At 37.6% G+C, this 13,518-nt stretch overlaps 1 protein-coding gene across 1 annotated transcript in view; it reads left to right on the top strand.

The window, feature by feature from the left end:
- The window catches only part of ADGRA1 (adhesion G protein-coupled receptor A1), a 294,207-nt gene that overhangs the window by 53,922 nt on the left and 226,767 nt on the right, over window positions 1–13,518 (top strand). The window lies entirely within an intron of this gene.

Genomic DNA, 13,518 nt, shown 5'->3' with positions numbered 1-13,518 from the left:
TCATCCTTTATGGTTCTCTTGATTATATCCTACGACTAACAGTAAGTTACTCATTTAGTAATGCAAAAGCTGAGTATGTTCATTTTTTTTGACGCCTGCGCTCTCCCACCCAACCCAAACCCAAGCAAACAAAAAACCTCCCCAAACTCCAGAAACTATTAAGTCCTAGTGTGCAGTATCAAAGAGAGATTTAGCATTATATCAGGAATTGTAAAACTCTTGTTATTCTTAGTATGACTGTCAAAACCAGAGGAGGGAGTTAGAAATTAAAAGGAAAATTACATTACCCTCTTTCTAATAGGAATGTGTACTGTCTTAGAAGCATGAAGTAACTATCAAAGCACTTGTAATGCAATCTGACAGAAAGATAATGTATTTTTTTCTCTAGTCATTTTTATTTTTCAGTACAAAGTCACAATACAGACTATTAGACGTCACATACTTTATATTTTAGAGGATGAGACAATAGGAAAATACCCTATATGTCTACTCATGTAGAGCTGCTACACCGTAATGTGCAAAAAAAAGGCAGTAATTCTAGAAAGAGAGGATGTTTCCTTTTGGATGTTACAGTGCTGTTTAAAAATAGCAGTAATTAACTATCAATCTCATAGTTGTAGTGCAAGGGTCCAGGACCAAGTGTGTTTTTCATCTTTTGTTTCTACCTTAAGCCTGTTTTTTGTTTATGTCCTAAACTGCCGCATTCATTTCTCTAGTTCTTGTGGTATTTTTTTTTCCCTGTGATAGAAACAACATGGGCTATGAGGCCATGTCTTTGTTCTTAATTCCATGCTTCATAATGAGATGTGAGACTTGCCAGCGCTGCATTCCCTCACAGGCGCTGATCATTGGCGTGACAGGAGTTTATGCCATTCTGAATGTGCTGCTGGGATTGCATTCCTCCAGGTCTGGCGTGAAACTATGGTTTCAACTTGGACATGAAATTGCCAACTGCTGATATGTATGGGGTATAATAATGATATTTAAGACGTCAGTGGTTTGCCAGGTTGCATTGCTATACTTCTGAGTGTAACTATTTGCATTTTTTCCCCTCGCTAAACAGATATCTGTTGGAGATCCTAGCATAACAAAATAAAAGTGTTTTGTGGGGACACAGCGGTTTCAGGAACATCTTTTTCATAGATGTCAGTATTTCATTTCGGCTGTTTTGTGTTCACAAAATAGAATCTTTCTGGAAAGGTAAAGCTGAACTATACTACTTGGGACTGATGTAAGTGGTATGTCTTCTCTATAGAGATATGGCTGACTGGGTGGAGAGTAGGAGGGACGGAAGTGCGGTTTAAGGGCAGTTTGTATGAATTCAGAGAGCAGCATGTTGGGAAGCCAAGCTGATAAAAATTAATGTTAGCTGATCAATAACTGACCTAATCTTGCAAAGTGAGCTGCAAGATAAATTGATAGCAGAGTCATTGTGTTCAGTATTTTGTGGTTTTGCTCCCTCAGCTGTAGGCTATTGATGGAAAAATGTTTTCAAACTCCCCCCAAAATTATAATATTTTTTTGTATTCATATGCAACATGGTCTTTAACATTTTTACTATTAAGAAGACCAAAGTTTGATGCCTCATCTGGTAGTATCTGGACCTCAAGTTCTGAATAGGAACATCTCCTCAATGTCATGGTGTGCTCAGGTAAAAGTGAGTACCAGAAGAAAAGCTCCAAACTCCATCCTTCCCTTCCAGAGAGTTTTCTCAGCCTTACTGGTAACTTTTTTTTGTGTGTCTCTGTATCTGACTTGATATCCATTGACAGACATTTCTCGTTTGCTTACTTATAAGAAAAAAAATTATATATAAGTTATTGTCTTCCAAAAGTTTGTGTCTGTAGACTAGCCTGTGAGGTCTGTGATGAAAACATGTTATTACTCATTCCTATCATGCTAGTCCATAAATCCTCCAAGGGTACCCAGTGACCCTGGGAGCTTGTTGCCCTCAAAACTTTAGGGGATGCCTGCAGAAAGCATAGCTTGTTCTCTGACACTTGTACTTCACCAATAATCTCTGAGAAGGCAAAATAAAAAAAAAACCAGAACGTGCTTGAAAAGAAATAGAAAGAAGGGCTATGTTTTATGGCAATTCAGTAAAAAAAAAAAAAATCCCCAAAATGAATTGTCTGAAGTAGTTAGGAAAGCTGATGTAATATAACAGCTGTGGCCAGTTTTTCTCCCCACTTCTTAATATAGACAGGATTGATTAGTTGGGTGTAGTATAGTGCTGCATGTGTCAAGTAGGTACAAAATGGTTGTTCTCACGAGAAAATTGCATGCAGACTTAGCACATGATAAGCTGTCTTGTGTTAACACAAATTGCCTTGTTCTTGAAATGGAAAGTGACTGGGAGAGCTATAGAGGATGTTTGTATAGTCTGAGCTATGCACCTATTCTGTGAAAAAAAGAATTACAAATTTCCTCTATGCTCTACTTTAGAAAGTGTTCTGCTAGAGAGAAACATTGTGCTGGAATGAAAATGTGTATTTTTATTTGCTTGTGAACTTGAAATAATAAAATAAAATTGTTCTACACAATGGTAGTGATCTTCAAGAGAAATTGAGCGACTTGAGTTAGCGTAATGCAAGAAACTTATTGAACCATAAATAAAATGGTTTTATTATGCTTCTGTAACCCAGAAAACTGCCAAAGGGGCAGCTTGAAAATTTTAAAATCAATTAATTTCTGTCTGTGAAAAAATATGAAAGATTCTACATAAGGAAAAAATATTTTAGTTGTAGGTATCTGGAAAAAAAATTATTAAAAAGCATACTGTCTCAACCATAGCTGTAACAGTTTTGCTATGATGCTATAATTAATGGCCAATGAAAGAAACTTTTACAGCTAATGTACTTCCCCAGACAAATGGTGCATTTGTTATTTTCACCAGGTGTTCTTGCCATTTTTTATGTTCAATATTCGTGTTTGTTTCTTAATGCAAAGTGAGTTAATACTTTTTTAAAGACCTTAAAGACCTGCTTTTCAGCTGAAATGGGAGTTTAAAGTACATTGTGTTCAGAACATAACACTGTTTTCTGTACTGTGTCAGCAGCTAAGTTGAGAATTTGATAGCTTTTTTCCCCTTTGTACCATGAATTGCTTTAGGTATTTCTGAGAAGTGCAAGTGCCTCACAAGGGACATAATTCTCCCATTTGAGTGAAGTTTGAGTACTGTGTTAAGCTTTCCTACTGTACATAGTTATGTGAATTTATGAAAATATTTAGGAATGTAAGACCAGAATGGGTTGCAGCCAGGCTGAGTTTCCAGGGATAAAAAGAATCACAGAATCACAGAATAGTAGGGGTTGGAAGGGACCTCTGTGGGTCATCTAGTCCAACCCCTCTGCCGAAGCAGGGTCACCTACAGTAGGCTGCACAGCATCTTGTCCAGGTGGGTCTTGAATATCTCCAGAGAAGGAGACTCCACAACCTCCCTGGGCAGCCTGTTCCAGTGCTCCGTCACCCTCAGAGGGAAGAAGTTCCTCCTCATGTTCAGACGGAACTTCCTGTGCCTCAGTTTGTGCCCATTGCCCCTTGTCCTGTCACTGGGCACCACTGAAAAGAGCTTGGCCCCATCCTCCTGACACCCACCCTTCAGATATTTGTAGGCATTTATAAGGTCCCCTCGCAGCCTTCTCTTCTTCAGGCTGAAAATTTGAAAAAATTTGAAAATTTGAAATTTGAAAATTTGTTCAACTCTCCCTCTCATCATGTACACCATAAACTTGCCACTCCATTAATTGCTTTCCAGCACTCCATTAAGAACACTGAAACTTTGCCAAGTTTCAGCATCCGTGCAGGGACAGGAACGACTCTCACACATTGATGCAATGCACAGTCGGTTCACTTTATTGCTCCACTTGCGTGGTTGTATACATTCTTCATATCTGTACATGTGATCACGCTTATTCGGATAGGCTACAGACATAAATCATGCGCTGTTCGCGTGCCCCATATTCCCTTATGATTGGTAGCTATGCACTAACGCCAATAGCAACAGACTGCCTCCACGTCCTTGAACACATCTTGTTTTTGCTAACCCACATCATGTGCACTATCAGAACTTTCTCAATTGCTATTCTTAGCTGTCCTTTCCAGCGGCCTGTTCAGTTATGCTAACTTTTGCTTAAGTGGCCTAGTCGTGCAGACTCTCAAGCTACATCGACCCCAACATCTCCTCCCTTTTCTTTCAATAAAAAGCTAAGCTATCTTATCATTGCTTTAAAAACATTTGCTCAATTGGTGTTAGTTGCATCACAAAAATTTTCTTTACAGTTGCCTCTAGTGCCTTTTGTGTTATGCGTATTATACATGGAACCAATATAAGAAGATTGAATAGATCTCACGGTATTGATTCTTTTACAATGAATGCACAATGGTGTTAAGGTGCAATTCACATAAATGCGTTGGTTACCATTAAAATAATTTTTAACTCCTGATCATGTACTTGGCTCCTTCAGCACATCCGTAAGTCCTGTTTACTTCAGCATTTTTCTCTTCTGTTTATTACAGCAATCTGCTTTTGTACCGTTCCTCTACAAAACTTCAGTTGAAAATAATGTCCTTAAAAACTATAATGTGTCAGAGAAGAAGAAATTATAATGTGTCACAGGGGGTTTTTTTTGGATTTTCTTTTGACCTGTCTTTGCCACTGTAACCAATAAATCCTTATCAGTCCAAATCTGACAGCTGCTTTAATCATGAGCATGCCAGCAAGGTACACCAGCATAGACACCTGAGATTTTTTCAGTGCTGGACCAGTTCAGGTTGCCAGTGTGAACTTTCCAGTGCTCCCTCTCAGGCTTTTTTAGGGAAAAGGGAGGAGCACGGGAAGCTCTTGAAGCTGTGTTCTGCATCAAGCAAGAAATAAAAAATGTTGCTTATCCTTGCAGATGCCCAGAGAGGATTCAACTCTGGATATGCAAAAACTCATGTCACAAGCTGCAATTTCTAAGTCTAGTAAGTCTGGAATGGGCATAAATTCCTTCTGTAACAGTTTCAAACTGCATTTTGAACAAATGATTTGAAGGCTGCTCCAAATCTTTATTTCTGTAATAGCTACACTTTTTTTAATTTCTGCCTTTTCTAATCTGTGATCTAAATGTACTCATAGCCTATTTTTATCTATATGACTTTAGAGTACTGTTATCCTTTAGCTTAAACTAATCCCTTTCTCGTTGTAGGGTTCACCATTTATAAACAATGGTGTAATACTCACTTTCCTTTTCTAAGCAAGCCAAAAATATGATAATCTCTTAGTGACATCATGAAAAGAACCAGGAAATGTATACATCCTTTAAAAAAAAATTATGGGCACAAAGCCTGAAATGTATCTAAAAGGGAGATTATTATCGGCAAAGATTTATTTTGTATGTAATGACAAAGTACTCTTTTTATAGTCAAAAAATGGGTTTGAATCCAGTTTATTGAATACTCAGGCAAGTACAATTTCAGCTTAATTTAGCATTCAGAACTGCTGTTCGTGTTGTAAAACTCTCATACAGCTGAATACAAGGAGATTCCTCTGGAGAATCTATGTGCAGTAAACATCCTTGGGAAATTCACTGGGATTTTAGGGCTTCGGTAGTCTTTATAAAGCTGTTTTTTCTAGTCTGGTGTAACCAGCCAGCGCTGACCAAATTGTCACGTGGTGACATCACTGTCACCAGTGAAACTTCAAAGCTTTCTGCTGATGTCATTGAACTGATTCCTTCTTTTCTTACTACTTTTATTTCTTTCAGATTGAGTGCTGGTATTACTGGGTGGGGGAGGTTCTTTTCTTTTTGTCTTCTCTAGAACTGAGAATTCAGTAAATTGATGATTTTTTTTTTAATTCAAACTGTCACTTGCACAAAGATAGAGGGTAAATATCTTTTGTTACAGGCATCTCCCAATTTCCTTGCATTCAGGTGTATGAGTAGTGGTCTGTGATGACTGCTTTGTAGTTGATGTGTGTAAACAAAATTAAATGCTTTTTTTTCAGAAGAAAAACAAGACATTTCTCTTCCCCCCCCCCCCCCAATGGACTATGTTATTGCATGGCAATTACTGCCTGGTTTCATATACCTATCTACTTATGTATTCAGGTTCTGTCTTACTGTAAGAGGAGAAAATTTATCTTAGCTAATAGCTCTGACATAATTTCTCCTTCATTCAGCCATTTCCTACTTTTCTACTTGTCTTGTTCTAATTTATGTTAAGCAGTGACAGTGAAAGGAAAAAACATTTAACAAAAGTAGAAAAAAGGTATCATAAAATAATAAATTTTAGGAGGGGGGTGAGGGACACACATGGATCACGGGAAAGCACCTAACTGTCAGGAAGGGATTAGTAATAGTATACATTGGAAATGGTCTTTATGCAGACTTTCTTCTTTTGTTCATACTGACATGAGGAAATTTCTGGTCTTCCCACCTCTGTGTTGAGTAACCATGCTAGTGGATGCGTGTCCTAAAGTTTTGTTTTCTCATTTCAGGTCTCTCCCCTTTGAAATTTCCCCAGAGTTCTCTGTTTTATGGTGAAGTATTCACTTCCTAGGCATGTAATTCCTATAGGCTCATTAAAAAAAAAAAAAAAAAATCCGTCCTTTGTCATTGTATATGTGTTCTCACATCATTCTGTCTGCTTATTTTTCTTGTGTTGAAATAACCTACCAAGGCAGGTACTTCATTTTTGTGTGTAGCATCCTATACCTCTATAATTATTCAGAGTTCCATAAATGTGCATGAAGTCCTATATTGTTACTTACTTTTGGCCCATTTCCCCCACAAATCCAGTAAAACATTTTTGTGTGACAATTTCTCAATGAAGGAATTAATTCAATTCTCACAGAAGTGAGATAAGCCAAGTTTCATACCTTCAGCCCACCTAGTGCCTCTCAGTAGCCCTTGTGGCTTTCCACACCTCCGTGTTATGGAGGTGCTGTTCCCTAACACTCCACTCCTTTTCGCAGGAACAGCCCATGTTTCTTCAGAAAATGTAACTGGCATGCTACTGAGCAGCCGTTTCATTAGCAAGCATTTAGGAGAGAAAAGTAGGTGCAGGCTGAGAAATGAAACTCTGGTTGATATCTACAAAGAATATAGAACCATAATTTATGAAAGATGTGTGCTGGACACATGAAGTTGACTGTATGCCAGCAGCAAGAGCGTGAACTCTGCAAGAATCTGGGCATAGGCCAATGTATGCAAAAGCTGGTATAGGCATGTCGTTGTTTGCTGCTGTTTCTTCAACTTGTGCAACATGCTAACACGGGGTATGCAATGCTTTCTTTTGCTGAATGAACCTAGCAAATTCATTTCTTTAAGTACTTGATGTGCCTTAGTGAGGTTGAGGTTCAATGGACTAAAACTCTAGCATTTTTAATGAACTGTAGAGCATTAGCTGTGTGCTTTTTATTTATTTATTTTAATGCTTGCATGTTTCAGAGATTGTAAATTTGTGGCTTTAGTGTACACTGTTGAAGTCACTGGTGGTATGCTATGAAGAAGTCCCATTGATTGCCCAATTTTCCTGGTAAGTTAATGACAGATAAAAGCAGATGTGGATACTGTTTCCATTAACTGGGTTTACACAAAACTTAAAACTTATGAAATAGCTGGGAAGGCCAAACAGCATGTATACTTCTTGGCGACCCAGTCAGACTTCTATGAAATGAAGAAAATTTTCTGAAACCAAAGCTTTTCTGATGACCTATTTAAGTCATTGTGTAGTTCAACAACGAAAAACAAACCCTAATGAAGTGTGGTGAGCCAGCAAAAAGCAGACAGGGTCACACAAGGTATTATCAGTCTTGCAGAATGACTGAAAGAACCTTTCATACTGACTGGCTTACAGATTTTACGGTCAAACTTTAGTCATGGGCTCATGTAAAAAGAGTAAACTGTGAGAATTGCGGCTGCTGATTTTCCTACTTCAATCCACAGGCTGAACTGGAAATGGTACCTTTTCCTGTTTCAGTACTGAGATAGTAGTATAGCTGGGCAACTCGTGTTGATCTTGACTTTGAGAACAACCATTTTATATGCTATATTATTTTGGTAGTATTACCTGTAGCTTGTAAGTTGATGTTTTGACTTTAAGAACATCACAAATCATCATGAAACTTAGAGCTACACAACAGTGTACTATTTATGTCAGTTCCTGGGATAAATTCAGGTTAGTTAAGCATGAACTGATAGAAAGGTAATCTAAATGCGATTACCTTTCATTTCCCATTGAAGTTTCAAACTCCTGTGTGAGACAGAATGAGCATGGGTTCAAAGGAATTAAAAAAGAGAATGCATGTGCCATGTATGTATGATATCAGTGCCAATTTGTTAGCGGTGAACCTGAGGAAGGCAGCCTGCCTGCTCCACCACTCACCCAGAAAGTTAGTAGAATAGTCAATCAGCCAATTACCCAGCAAGCTATCTACATCCCAGAATGCTAAAGGTCAAAGCAATTTTTTGTTCTTTACTGGCATTTCTCCTTTTGCATATCAGCTATTCTGTACATTTTCTGTATGTTAAGTTTGGGATTCTGTAAACTTTGTTTTCTGGCTTATTCGCTTCTATTTTCCTAATCTTATATTTATTTCATTTTATTATGTTGCTGAAAACAAGGGATTACTAAATGTAATTTTTATTACTGCGGTATTTGCCTAAGTGTACCCATTTAGTTTTATCCTACCTGACCTTGTAGAATTAAATTGAAGGTGGCTCGTTTCCTTCTCATTTGCTTCATTCCTAACAACATCAGAGAAAAGATTTAAGGGAACAATGCAAGAAGTGGCTGACAGAAACACAATATGAGGCACTGCTGCAGGTTGTTATCCTCTGACCCCTCTCTTTTCCCTCCTCCTCTTCGGGAGACAGAGGCAATGGAAGTGATTAGAGCTTTCCACACCTTACAGAGGAAGGTTCCAGTTTGGGTAAGGAAAATATCCATGTACATACATACACCACCCCTTGATGATTTGTGCTTCCAGATTCTTTTGTCTATTATTGGCGGGTAGCATTTATTAGGAGATTTTTTTTGAAAGCTAATCAGCAGTTGTCATTACAAAATTAATTGGCTATTACCAGAGCCAAAGAAGTAACCTTTATCTTAACCTAAATAAACCTCTCTCTGAAGTGATGCCGGAGGTCAGTCTGTTCTTAATATAACAATTTTCATCAGCAAAAAGTACATTAGGCATCATTTCATTTGCATGATTTTTACTTGGAAAAATGCTCAACAGTCTGGTTTCTACACATCTCCCACACTTCTGGATTGATTTTTTTTTTTGTATACTCTTAACAGTCATAATTTGAGTACCCATTCTTGGTTTTCTTGGTTGCATGATGAATATGGGTCATAAACTCCTGTTTTTGAGAAGAAAGATCTAATTTACTGCACCATAGAGCTCTTTCTAAATGCTTTATGCATTATTTTAACAACTGTTTAATAGAATTGTATATTGTATTTTCCTAGAATGTAATAGATACTCTCATTAAAAGTAGCATTGCCATCCTTTAGACAAATGTAAAGTTATATAGATTATTTGTACAAAACTTTCCTTTAAAAATCTTCTGAAATGCTGACGTTTCTCCAATGGAACATAAAAAGGTTAAAACTTTTATTTTGAGATCTTTTTTCCCCTTTCCCTATATAAAAGTCTCTTCTGAAAGCTTAGTACAGGTTTGTTCTAATGCTGTATTTTTAATCCTTAGAGCGAATAATTTCATCAGATCGTTTGGTTGTTGTGTGGTTCATTTTGGGTTAAGCCAGGGGTTAACTTCTTACAGAGACTCATTAAAAAACAGCTGGGTTCTTTCTGAGGACAAATGGAAAAGTGTTTTGGCGAAGTTTTAAAGAAATTATGCAAAATTCAGATTTTTATCCACTCCCCTCTCCTCCCTCAACACTGTTATGTTCAGAATTGAAATATTCAGACTTGAAATCTGGCAGAGATTTGTCCCTGTGTTTTAGATGTGGTCTTGCACAGTTCAATGTTGATCTATTTTCATTTGGCTGAGCTGCAAGCTTTTAAACAATATACATTACATTTATGCAAAGATTTATATTCAACAATCAAATCAATGATCTAACAACATTCACTTGGTACGTTGCATATGTGTGTGTATCATATATAAACACAGTGGAAATTCACAGTAAAAGTCATTTTTGCAGTAACTTGTTGGATTTGTGTGCAGAAATATAATAAGGAAAAGGAGTTCAAAGGTACATACTGGGCTCTGGGCTGTAATTAACAACAGTGTATAGGAATGAGTTGTATTGATGGAAAAAAATGTGGCTTCATTAATTGGAGACTGGAGTGTGAGAATTCTGATTACCAAGTCATTGTACATATGATGATGGAATCGTGATGTCAATGGTTTAGCGTGCTTATAAATGAGTATCAGAAGTTGTGAAATGAACTCAATACAAAACATTTAATAAAAAAGAGAAATTCCTCACCTGAAAAACTAATACCGTTTGTCACTTAAAAAAAGGGAAATTTTGCCAGTGCAGTAAACCTTTGAACCTAGCCAATCAGGTAAAAAAAAAAAAAAAAAAAATTAAAAGAAAAATGAGGAAAAAAACCCAAAACCTGAAGAACAGCAAAATAAAAGATTGCCATATGTCAGCATTTGGTCTTGTGGTATTAAAAATGCTTTCGTTTCAGACTTCCGAATGATCTATTTGAGTGTAGCAATATAGGAATCAATCGCTAAAATGATTATTTTGTTAAAAATAAGTCAGACTAGATGAAGACAGCAGTGCCTCTGATCTTAGCAGAATGAGTTAAGAAATATTAAGCGTAAGATGATAAAAAAATGGCAGTTGTACTACATATTTATGTCTCTTCATGTTGATTTTATTTGTTAAAAGATTTTTATGAAATAATGTTTTAAGAGTCACTATGGCTGCAAGCTATAAAATGTCACAAGAAACCTGGAAATTTTCCTCATGGTGATGTATCAAATACCCAATACCGAGATGTATCAAATATGCTCTTTTTTTTTTCTCCTGATGAAATCCACGTGTCATAACGGGAATCGCTCTCACTGTTACGGAATCATTCAGTGTAATTGTCAACTTGCTTGTCTTTGCCCATGTTAGACGTGGGCATAGGCATACGAATAAATTTTGTGTAATCCTATGGAATACTAAATAATAAAACTAGCTATAGTCACAGGAATATATAACAAAGTAAGCTTATACTGAGTCAAAGTTTGAACAGTATAATTGAATAAACTTAGATTGATCAAATTTACATTTTGCCTGTTTTCCCAAAGGTTTGTTGCTGCTATCAGCTAAGTTGCATGCTTTTGTGACTGACATTTATTGTAAGTACATGGCATAATCTGTCACTTTTAATGTAGCTGGTAGAATTTGTGAGCATGAAAATTTTTAGGCAGAATAGTAGTACCTATTATTAATCTCTAACTAAGTCTGACATGGTACAGATGTGGTCATTCACTACAAAAATACTCTGTCATCCTGAAGCCAATAGTGAGATAATTATCATGGGATTTAGAGACCTTACTTGCCAAGTAATTCTGGGACATGAAAGTCAAACAGAGAACACTAAATATTTTACTAGTATAGGAACACTAGCATTTAATTTATTGTAACAAGAAGCTACACAGAATTGGAAATTAGCGTCTAGGAAGGCTGCCTATTTTGCCAGGGGTTGACATGTCCTGGATGGAGTCCAGAGCAGTACCCGTTGAGCTCCTCGTCTGCACTGAAATGTCACAGCACTAAGCCGTATAGCCCATTAACCGGTATCAGGGAACTGTGCATGCTAAACGACTGGAGATGAAGGTGATCTTCATAGATGGTAATATTGTTATTAAGACTTAAAGCACTCTGACGAAGGCCTCTGCTTATATGAAGGTTAGTGGAAAGGGTAAAAGAGAAGATAAAAATAGGAGCAGGAGAAATGGAGTATGAGATTAAATAAAAATCAAGATAGAAAGAGTGGGAATGGAAAATTTAGGTTGGTAGCATGGTGAAGATAGCTTGGGAAGGTGTCAGGTCACCTGGGACTGAGTGATGTGATGCTGATGCTAACGCAGTGAGAAGGAAGGGTACCAAAGAACTGCTGAAAAAGGAGAAAAATTCATTGCTCTGAATCTGCTTCAGCCACAGGCATGTGGCATTACCTGAGTGGGCTGGCTAGGCCTGCCCTAGGACACTGCTGGATACCTGCATTTAGACATTTGGTTTATGTTTCTCACCCCTAGAACAAGTGGTGCATACTGCAGAGGGAGTCACGCGCTCTGCACAGCAGAGGAGCAGAAGGACGTATTTCGCATTGCTTAAAAATAATAGGCTTTGGATATGGTTTGCAGTAGACTGAAGGGGGGATCTGGCCAATGAGCGGGCAGTCTATGTTGCATTGGAGTAAATTATTTAGGAGCATCTTGGGGGAGAAAAAAAAAATGAAGCTACAACCTGTAATCCCTCTGCAGGGCAATCCTTACACAGTTATTTGCTTCATTGCAAAACTTTTCCTTTGCGAAACTATGCCAGAGGTCTAACATGTTAACCATCCTCCCTCAACCCCCCATACAAGCTTGGGTAGTTTGCTGAGGGTTTGCTGATGCCTGCCTGTCTTCCGTCTAAAGTCAGAGCTTTTTAACAGGTGCAGATTGCTTTTTGGCAAAGAGAAAAATAAAGGAATCCCTGAAAAGTCACATGGGTCATTTGGACCACAGCAGAAAATGACAAGGAAAGCAGCAGAAAGCTCTTCACCTTTTCCATGAAAATAAAGTTAACAGGATGGGAGATGTCAGCATTACCCAGCTTGAGACACATCTCTGTTTTGCCTGTCCTTAAAGAAGTGTCTTCACCTTTGAAGTTCAACAGACTGTAGCAGAATGGGAGTATAAGCTGCACCAGAAAGAATGATCATAAAGAAAAAAATCAGTGCATTCTGAAACAGCAGGTAGATCCTGCTGAAATCATAATTATCCTAGGCTGACCTACAGAAATCCAGTGCTGAGCCTTCTGTGTTCAAACGTTCAGCCTGATACAGGGAGGGCTCTTCTTTCCCTTCCCTAATACTTTTCTGCATTTTTTTTCCTTATTATCCTTAGCAGCTAAGGAGCCATTCAAGGTGCTCCTCACTGACAGCTTGGTGATTGTAGAAAAGGTTTGTGACTAAGGGATGTGATTTCATCCTTTGTTGGGGCAAGAAAATGCAGAAATTCAGCAGTAGGAAATGGGGAGTGGTTGTGAATATGAATTACAATAGAAATACTGATTTGTTTTTCATCTGTTCAGACCTTTCTTAGAACGGCAGGCTTTAGCAGCAATTGTGCTTCGGTGTTTAAAGAAGGAGGTTTCTATTTCCCATGAAAAGGGAGTCAGTTAAAGAAACAGTAAAGTGTCCTCTTTTTTTTTTCCTTTTCTTTTTAAGAGTTCTGGCTATTGAACTGTAACACTGCCACATGTGCATTAAAACTATAAAGTCCTTATGAATCTTTAATGAGGAAATGTTCATGTGCGTACAAAGTAGATGGTTTTAACAGAGGCACC

This window comes from Opisthocomus hoazin, chromosome 6 (genome assembly GCF_030867145.1).
Source record: "Opisthocomus hoazin isolate bOpiHoa1 chromosome 6, bOpiHoa1.hap1, whole genome shotgun sequence".
Taxonomy (NCBI): Eukaryota; Metazoa; Chordata; class Aves; order Opisthocomiformes; family Opisthocomidae; genus Opisthocomus; species Opisthocomus hoazin.
The sequence above is the reverse complement of the archived record's forward strand: the minus strand, read 5'-3'. Positions and strand labels throughout refer to the sequence as shown.